Raw genomic sequence first — 7750 nt, forward strand, 5'->3', positions numbered from 1 at the left:
TGGAGGGGCGGGGGCGGGAGCCGGGCGTTAAGCCTGGAAGCTTGGCTGTTTACCCAAATGATTTTCCTTTCAGGCCGGAGACGCCAATGAGACAAGATCAAACTCCCCTCCTCACAGTGCGTGTGGTGTGTGTGTGTCTGTGTGTGTCCTCCAAGCCGGGCTTTGTGAATGGGGGTCCCGGGGCCGACCCGGACGCCAGCGCCTCCTCCCGGGGGCTAGGAGAAGCCGAGCGCAGGGCGCCCGGAGGAGCAGTGGCCGGGGGAGAAGAGCGGAGCTGCAGCGGCTTCCCCGAGGCCCAAGGAGCGCAGACACAGCGGGAGGGAGGGACAGCGAATCGCATCTTCCTTCCAGTCGCCTAATTTCCGATCCCTCCAGAGCTTCGATCTAACTCCTTGGGCCCCTGGTTTCTCCCTAAAGCCCTCGCTCCAGGTCTATTAGCTGCACTTTAGGCCAAGATTTTGGCGACATCAGTACATCGCAGGCCGCGGGACCCGCAGCTCCAGACCTGCGCCTGGGTGCATGTTCGTGCACCGCAAAAACGACTAGAGATCAAGAAAGCGAGCCCAGACCCCAGAGGGGAAGACTGGGGGAGAGAGAAGAGAGGGGCCTGCTGAGCTGTGCGGGCGGCAAAGCAGGTGACCTTCGTCCTGGTTGTGGGTCCGGCCGCTGCTCCAGGGCCTTCGACACTGAAATGTCACTTGCGAAGTAACAGCAACAGTATTGTCACTATTATTGATAATAAAAAGAGACGAAGGTGCAGTGACGAGTATTTATTAAGATTAAACAGTAATTTAAAATGTGTTTACAAGCAGCTATATTTACAGTTTCTCAAAGCTGGTTTCTAGCGTGGAGGGCTGCTAAAGGCTTACTCAGAGTTGTTTCAGGAAGAAAAAGGTGTCGTCCCAGTGGTTCTGGCTCTCCATGCATTGGTTCTCTTGCCTCCAAGTACTCCGGAGTGACCCCCACCCTTCCCACCCACATATCATTTCACTCGAGGGTTCCTTTAGAAAGGAAGAAAGAGAAAGGAAGAAAAAAGGAAAACAGATCATTACCTCCTTTCCCAAGATGTCTTGTTTCACTAAAATTCCCTCCCTTGGCGCTGGCCTGGACACCTTAGAGACCTTCAGGCACTTGCTTCAGGCCTCTAGCCCAGTACCAGGGGCCAGCCTGGGGCAGGAACTGTCTGCAGCCTCAAATGTTCTCGGGCCACGGAGTACCCTGGGTCCTGGGCTCAGGGGAGACAGGGGCAGTTGAGGGCCTCTGCGAGCCCTTGGGGGATGGATGACTGAGGATCCAGCTATGGTGTTTGGTTTGGGACAAACTTGTGTGAAGCAGTGGACACTCTTGGAGGAAAGCAGATGCACCTCATAATGGTAAAAAGGATAGTTGACATTCATTATATTTTGTGCCACACTGTTCCCACCCCGGAGAGCCTCCAGATCTGGAGACTAACCATCCTGGCCAAGGCTAGGTCTCTTGGAACTCTGTGGCTAGGCAGCCCAGTGGAGTCACAGGGCTGGGGGTCAAGGTTTTTACCCCTCAGCCTAGGAAAATGGATGTTGCAGGCCCAAGAGCCAGCCCATGAAACCTCTCCATGTTTTTAATATGCCCCGTGTGGCCCCAAGCCACACAAGGAGAAGGAAACCAATGAGTTCTAGTTGTACTCTTTCATTTAAGTGTAGGAATCCTGAGAAAAAAATAGACTGGGCCCCAAGGGTGGGGGTGAGACCTAGGCAGGTGGGAGCACTCAGAGAGCGAGGCCAGGTCTGCAGCCAGGCCTGAGGCCCTGTGTTCTGTGCCTCCTCTGGCTCAGGGCCACTCCAGGGTGGGGTGCGACTTCCTCAGGTGCCACGGGGTGCCTGACTGACTCCAACGCCTCAGCAGCCAGGGAGGGGCCCTTGGGCTGCCAAGCTTGGTGGCTCCCCAAGCCCCCCCCACCCCCGATGCTGGGCTTCTCCGGCCTCCTTCCCCAGCTCTCAGAGCTGGGCTTTGCTCTCTTCTCAGCCATCTCTCCCATCCCTCTACAGTGGAGACAGGACCCTAGCTGGTCATACCCCATGAGGCCTCAGGCAGTGCCCTGTGAGGGTGGAAGAAAGCAGGCACTGAGCTCCTTCTGGAGACAATGGGCCTCCGTGTGCAATCTGGCTCCTCCAGGCCTAGTTGCTGCACCCTTCGCACCCACCTCCAGCTATGCCTGGAACCAGGAGCAGGTGGAAGCATACGAGGGGGGTGGCTTGGGGCAGAGAAACCTTTTCTTTTCTCTGTATCTGCTCCAGAATGCACAATGTCCCTCCGGCACTCACCCCATTGGTGGCTTTTCCCTGGTAATCATTTGGCCGGTCCCTGATTGCAACCTGCAGACCTAACTCCTTTCTCTTAGAAAAGAACTCTGCCTCTCTTTCCCCTACTGGCCCCGAGGAAGAGCTCATTGGTTTTAACATGGGGGGCGGGTGTCTTGAAGACTTCTTTAAGTGTGAGATGCAGTAGAAACTCTGGAATCTCACACTCTCTCCCTGCTGCAACTGGGAAGCCAGTCCCCCCTGAAGAAATAGTCTTTTTCCCCCACAGTCTATCACGTATCTATCACAACTGTGGCGTGAGAAATACCCTGGGCCTGAGACTATTGATAGATGACAGAGGCAATATTCACAATCGATCCTTTAATAGTCAGACGTCATAAATCATGTTCAACGTCCTGACAGCACAGTACTTCACTTAATAATATAATTAAGATTAAAAGTCCTGAGGTATTGGTGGCAGTACATATTGATAGCTTCAAAAATTGCATTCTGGACATGATAGTGGAACACAGTAGGAACTTTGGAAAATACAGCCCCTTCTCATAAGGTGGCCCTTCCCAGTACCCCTGCAGGGCCTGCCTGCACAAACACCTCTCCCCTCTTAGCAACACTGCCTTCAATAGGCCTGAGGAGAGAGCAGGCCAGTCTTTTCTTAGAAGGAGGATAAAGAGAAATAGGGCTTGCCTTTGGTGTATTTCCAGAATTTAGGGAGCTTTTAAAAATTTATTCTACCAGCCTTGAATATGCAATTTTAAAAAAAAGCATCCAGGAGATCTTGGAAACAATGTTTTGCTCCTTCATCAGTTGTCTTGAAAAGTTTCTAAATTACATATAAACAGCTGAGCACGGGAAAATATGCCAGTCCAGTCCCACTTTCTTCCACACTGCTTCTCAGTACAGCCGTGGAATTCAGGACAGAAACCAACATTTCCAAATGAAGAGTAAAACTAAAGGGGCAGGGTCCTGAGCAGGGGTGAAAGTCTCCTCTTTTCATCATGAGCGGTGCTGACTGTAAGTGTGGCTGAAATTATTTCAAAGAGTGGAATATTAATCAAATCAATCAGAGCTGACAAATGAGAAATACTGGAAAGTCAGTGGTAATTTACAACTTTGTTATTAGTTAAGAATCACGCGCCTTATAGCAGTAATTAATAATGCTTAGAGAGGAACCATTTGGAAATCCCCCTCCTATTCTTTTCATTTTACTCGGCCTCTTAAGGAAGGAAAGGGAGCGAGGAAGCAAATGAGTGATCAGTAGAAACAGGAAAAGCACTGAATCATTTCTGGGGAGAGCAAAACTGGAAAGTAGAAAAGAAAGGGAAAAAAGATTAACCCCATGAGAGGCCATTAGGAAATAAAGAAAATACAGGAGGAGGGGCAGTAAATCAGAAAATGATTTTCTTGCTCCATAGGCCAGGAGCAGGCTGGCTAAAGGTTGAATTTCAGATGGCCCAGAACTCCATCAAAATGAACAGTGCTGCTAAGATAGCCAGAGAGTAGCTCAGCTCTCCATCCAGGCAGAGCTCAGGGCATTGTCTGTTTGGGTGTTGTTAACAATGTATTTCTTTATAGCCCATGAACAGACGTGTGCAGGCTCTTTCCCAAATTCCATCCCTGGAGACCTGACTGGCTTTCATGTTTCCGGTGTCAACTCTTGGTCATAGACAACCTCCCCTCCAAACACACACTCATCTTACACTGATTATTACATTGTTTCAGCCCCACCTAAACCACATACCAAAATAATGACTTGTTGAAAAAAATGATAAATCATTTCAGCATCTGAGTTTGTAAAACCATTTCAGTCAACAGGCTTGCTGGGAGAATCTAAACACATTCCCAACCTTGTGCTTACTGGAGAGCTGTGGAGTTGATTGAACTTTTATTTGTTAAATGGGGCGGGGGGTTGAGGTTGTTTTAAAAAATGGAATAGAAAAATAGCAGAGAAAATAGCTAACTTTGGGATACTATTTTTTTGGAGGGGGGGGCTTTATTTGGTCATTATTAAAAAGCCTCAGTGTTGTCTCATTGAGCCAGGCTGGGTTGACAAAAGGTAGCTGGAGATTGAGATTTATTGGTCTCTAAATGAAAAGATTCATTTGATATAAGAGGTTAACTCAAAGTTCCTGCACGGTGATAAGCACCGGCAAATGCCTCTGTGGAGTCAGCACAAAAGCACCTAGAAGAAATCTTAAAAACATGCAGAGATGTAGACACCACGCAAAGATGCTCCTCACTGAAGCCACGAATGAATTCTCCTTCCTTTGTCATTTCTTCCTGCAAACCTGCAGCTTTTTAGGTGCCAGCGACCGTCTGCCCTCACCCCACTTTGCCATGTTGTATCTTTTGCCTTTATTAGCGGTCATTAAGAGAATAAGGGGGAGGAGGGAGACAGTAAAAGGGGAGAAATGAACGAATTCAGATAAAGCAGAATCTGTTTGTAAATGAGGTGTGCGAAAGAGAGAGGTGGGGGGAGGTGGAGGTAGAGGGGACCCAGGTGAAAACAGGTGACTTGGCTGGAAACTAATGAAATGGGCTGTCTGTGATGAAAGCTTCTGGATCCAATAAGAGCATGACAGCGGGGTGGGGGGGGATATGTCGACAGTGAGCAGATAGAGGGGAGCAGAGAGAGACCAGCAGCGAGGACACAGATTTCGTGTGAGGAGCAGACTATGGAGATGCTAATAAGGGAAAATTAACCTTCGGGTTGGGTCTGTGACATGGGTCCTCCACTGAATGTCTGACCCAGGGGCTGCCAGCAGCTTCTCCTGGACCAGAGCAATGAGATAATTGCTCTGAAACCCACCAGGCTGGGTGCAGACAAGCTCCGAGGAGGAGCCACAGTCTGGGAGAGCACAGAGCAACCCGCCTTTCCTTCCCAAGGAAAGGGAAACCGATCTACAGCAAAGGAGGCCCAACCAGCTACAGAGAGCAAACCTGGAGAGGTGCGGCAGTGGGTTCCAGTCTAGGGCCCCGCCAGGCTGGCGCAGTAAAGGGAGGGAAGACAGGGTCTGGGAAGTGAGAAAAGTCCCCTTCTCTCTTGCTCCAGTCTGTCACCAGAGGCTCTGGGTAAGGGTAACTGGGCCTCGGTGAGGCCACACAGAGACAAGTGGATTTTATCTCCAGGAACTCGGCCACTGGGCCACACGATTATTGCTAAGCCAGAGAAAATATGGTGTTTGTGAGGGGGGACATAAAAGTGGAAGAGGACAGACACAAAAACAAGCAAAGAAAAAATTCAAAGGGAAATTCTGAAAAAATGATTCCCTGTCTAGTACCCTGAGACGTGAACACACACACACACACACACACACACACACACAGGGATCTTATTAAACAAGCAAGCCAACAACCAGAAATACATTTGTCCCCTCTGTCATAGGGGAAGGGGGTTGGGATGACTGTGGGTTGGGGGGCGTAGGACCTTCAGGACCTGGGTTCCCTCTAGCATTTCCGTGGAAACCCTGAAGTCCCGAGGTCTGCAGAGCAGGGCAGGACTGCCTGTTGGAGGCAAAGGCGTCAGGTTTCTGAGTAGAGACATCAGCAAACCGCAATCTTAGTGACAGTGACAGCACAAAATTACGTTTAATGTTGGAAGGAGGAAAGGGGAAATATAAAATTAGTGCAGAGAAAATGTTTCCCAGACCTTTGTCACAATCAGGGCAGCGGCTTCGGTGCAGGCATCACAGTGGGGGTTGACTGAGGAGAAGCTGTGACCCTACAGGGCGGCAGCCCTGGGAGGAGGTAAGGACCCTCGGGCCCTGGAGGAAAGGGGCACATCTGAAGGGAGCTGAGGGCATTCCCTTTTTGGAGAAGGAATGTTCTAGGCTCATCCTGGTGGAGTTGATAGGGCACTGACCTGCTCCAGGCCCAAGTCCCAGGCTGTTTAATTAGTGATGAGGCCAGCCTAGCTGGATGGTGCAGAAAGAAAGGGGCTGGGGGCAGGCCCCCCACCCCACACCTCACAAGAGAGGAAGGGAGACAGTGCTCCGGAAGTAAGAATTATTTGGTAAATGAGCAGCCCTTCTTTGAACTTGCCATCAGCCCTAGCTCTGGGACTACCTGCTGGTTTTGGTAGGGTGCTGATGCCTTCCCACCACATCCCTGCCATCCTTGGGTCTAGATAAATGCTACTCCACCCCAACTGGGGCCAAGGCCAAAGCCAGATAGCCCAGGTCAAAGGGACTGGGCCATGGAGAGGTAGGGAGGTGATAGCGTAGCATTTTCAAGGAAGTGGCAGATTCTGCTCAATATGGAAAATCATTTCTTAAACTACGGAGTGGGGGAGAGAAGGTGCTTCTTCCTGTTGTATAAAGAATATAATTTTGCCTTTGTCTGGAAATCACCACTATTGTGGTTATTAGTGTCAGGCAAAGGGGAGAGAAAAGGAACAGTAGTGAATGGAAAATTCATTTTCAAATAAGATAATTTTAAAAAGAAGTTAAAGACAAAACCAAGCAAATAAAAAATAAGGGAAGAAACTAGGGAAAGAGAAAAGAAGGAGAAGACAGTGTTCTTATTTCAAGACTAATCACAACTGGGGGACTTGGAGGGAGAAAAGCAATTGACATTTGCTATGTAGTAGCTGCTCAACCCTAGGAGAAAATGAGGAAAGCAGGGAGACCTAGGGGTTATCATATTATACTTTGATTTTAGCAACAAGTATCAAAAGATCTAAACTAATTGATTGCTGAGTTCCTTGGCCCTTCTCCAAAGAGCAATATAGATTTAATTGTATGTTGCTTAAAACTCCATTTCTCAAACAGTGTGAATCATGTAATAAAAGTCATAAACCATATCGGAGGTTTTTTTTCCCCCCTACAAACGTAAATAATTCCACTGACACTTGAAAATCTTAGCTAATACTCCTAATGGGTTAAAATAAAAGGCCTTTGAGAAGGGAAGCCACACAATAAAATCTAAACTGTTAATCCATTTTAATGTATTCAAAAGAATCTGTGGATGTGGGTGGGTGATTTCCAGAGGAGGGGTCCAGGCGATGAGGGCCCACAGGAGACACCTGACTCTTTCAAACGCATTCATCCAAACCACATTTCCCTCAAGGATAGCAGTCCTGTGCTTTAAAAAAGCAAACAAACAAAACAAAAAACCACCCGAAATATCTCCACCCGAGAAGACGGCGCTGAAAGTTGCCTGCGCCCAGCATCTCCGGTCCGGGGACAGTGAAACCCCTGGGTGCCCGGCTCTCACCAGCTCAGTGCACCCTGCAGAGGCTGCGCGGCGAAGCGAAATGCTTCCCTGCCCCTCCCAGGGCCCCTCCCCAGCGCCCCGTCTTCCCCGACTCCTCAGCTCCTGGCATCTAAACCCAAGCGCGGAGCCCCCTCGGCCAAGGGGCGTCGCGGAGACGGAAAGAGCCCCGCACGCTACGCTTGGGTCCGGGATCAGCTGCAGCAGCCAAGTTCACGGCCGCTCTCCGTGGAGCTGGAGGC

The sequence above is a fragment of the Fukomys damarensis genome, unplaced genomic scaffold (genome assembly GCF_012274545.1).
Source record: "Fukomys damarensis isolate Sample0158 unplaced genomic scaffold, DMR_v1.0_HiC HiC_scaffold_7, whole genome shotgun sequence".
NCBI classification, from domain to species: Eukaryota; Metazoa; Chordata; class Mammalia; order Rodentia; family Bathyergidae; genus Fukomys; species Fukomys damarensis.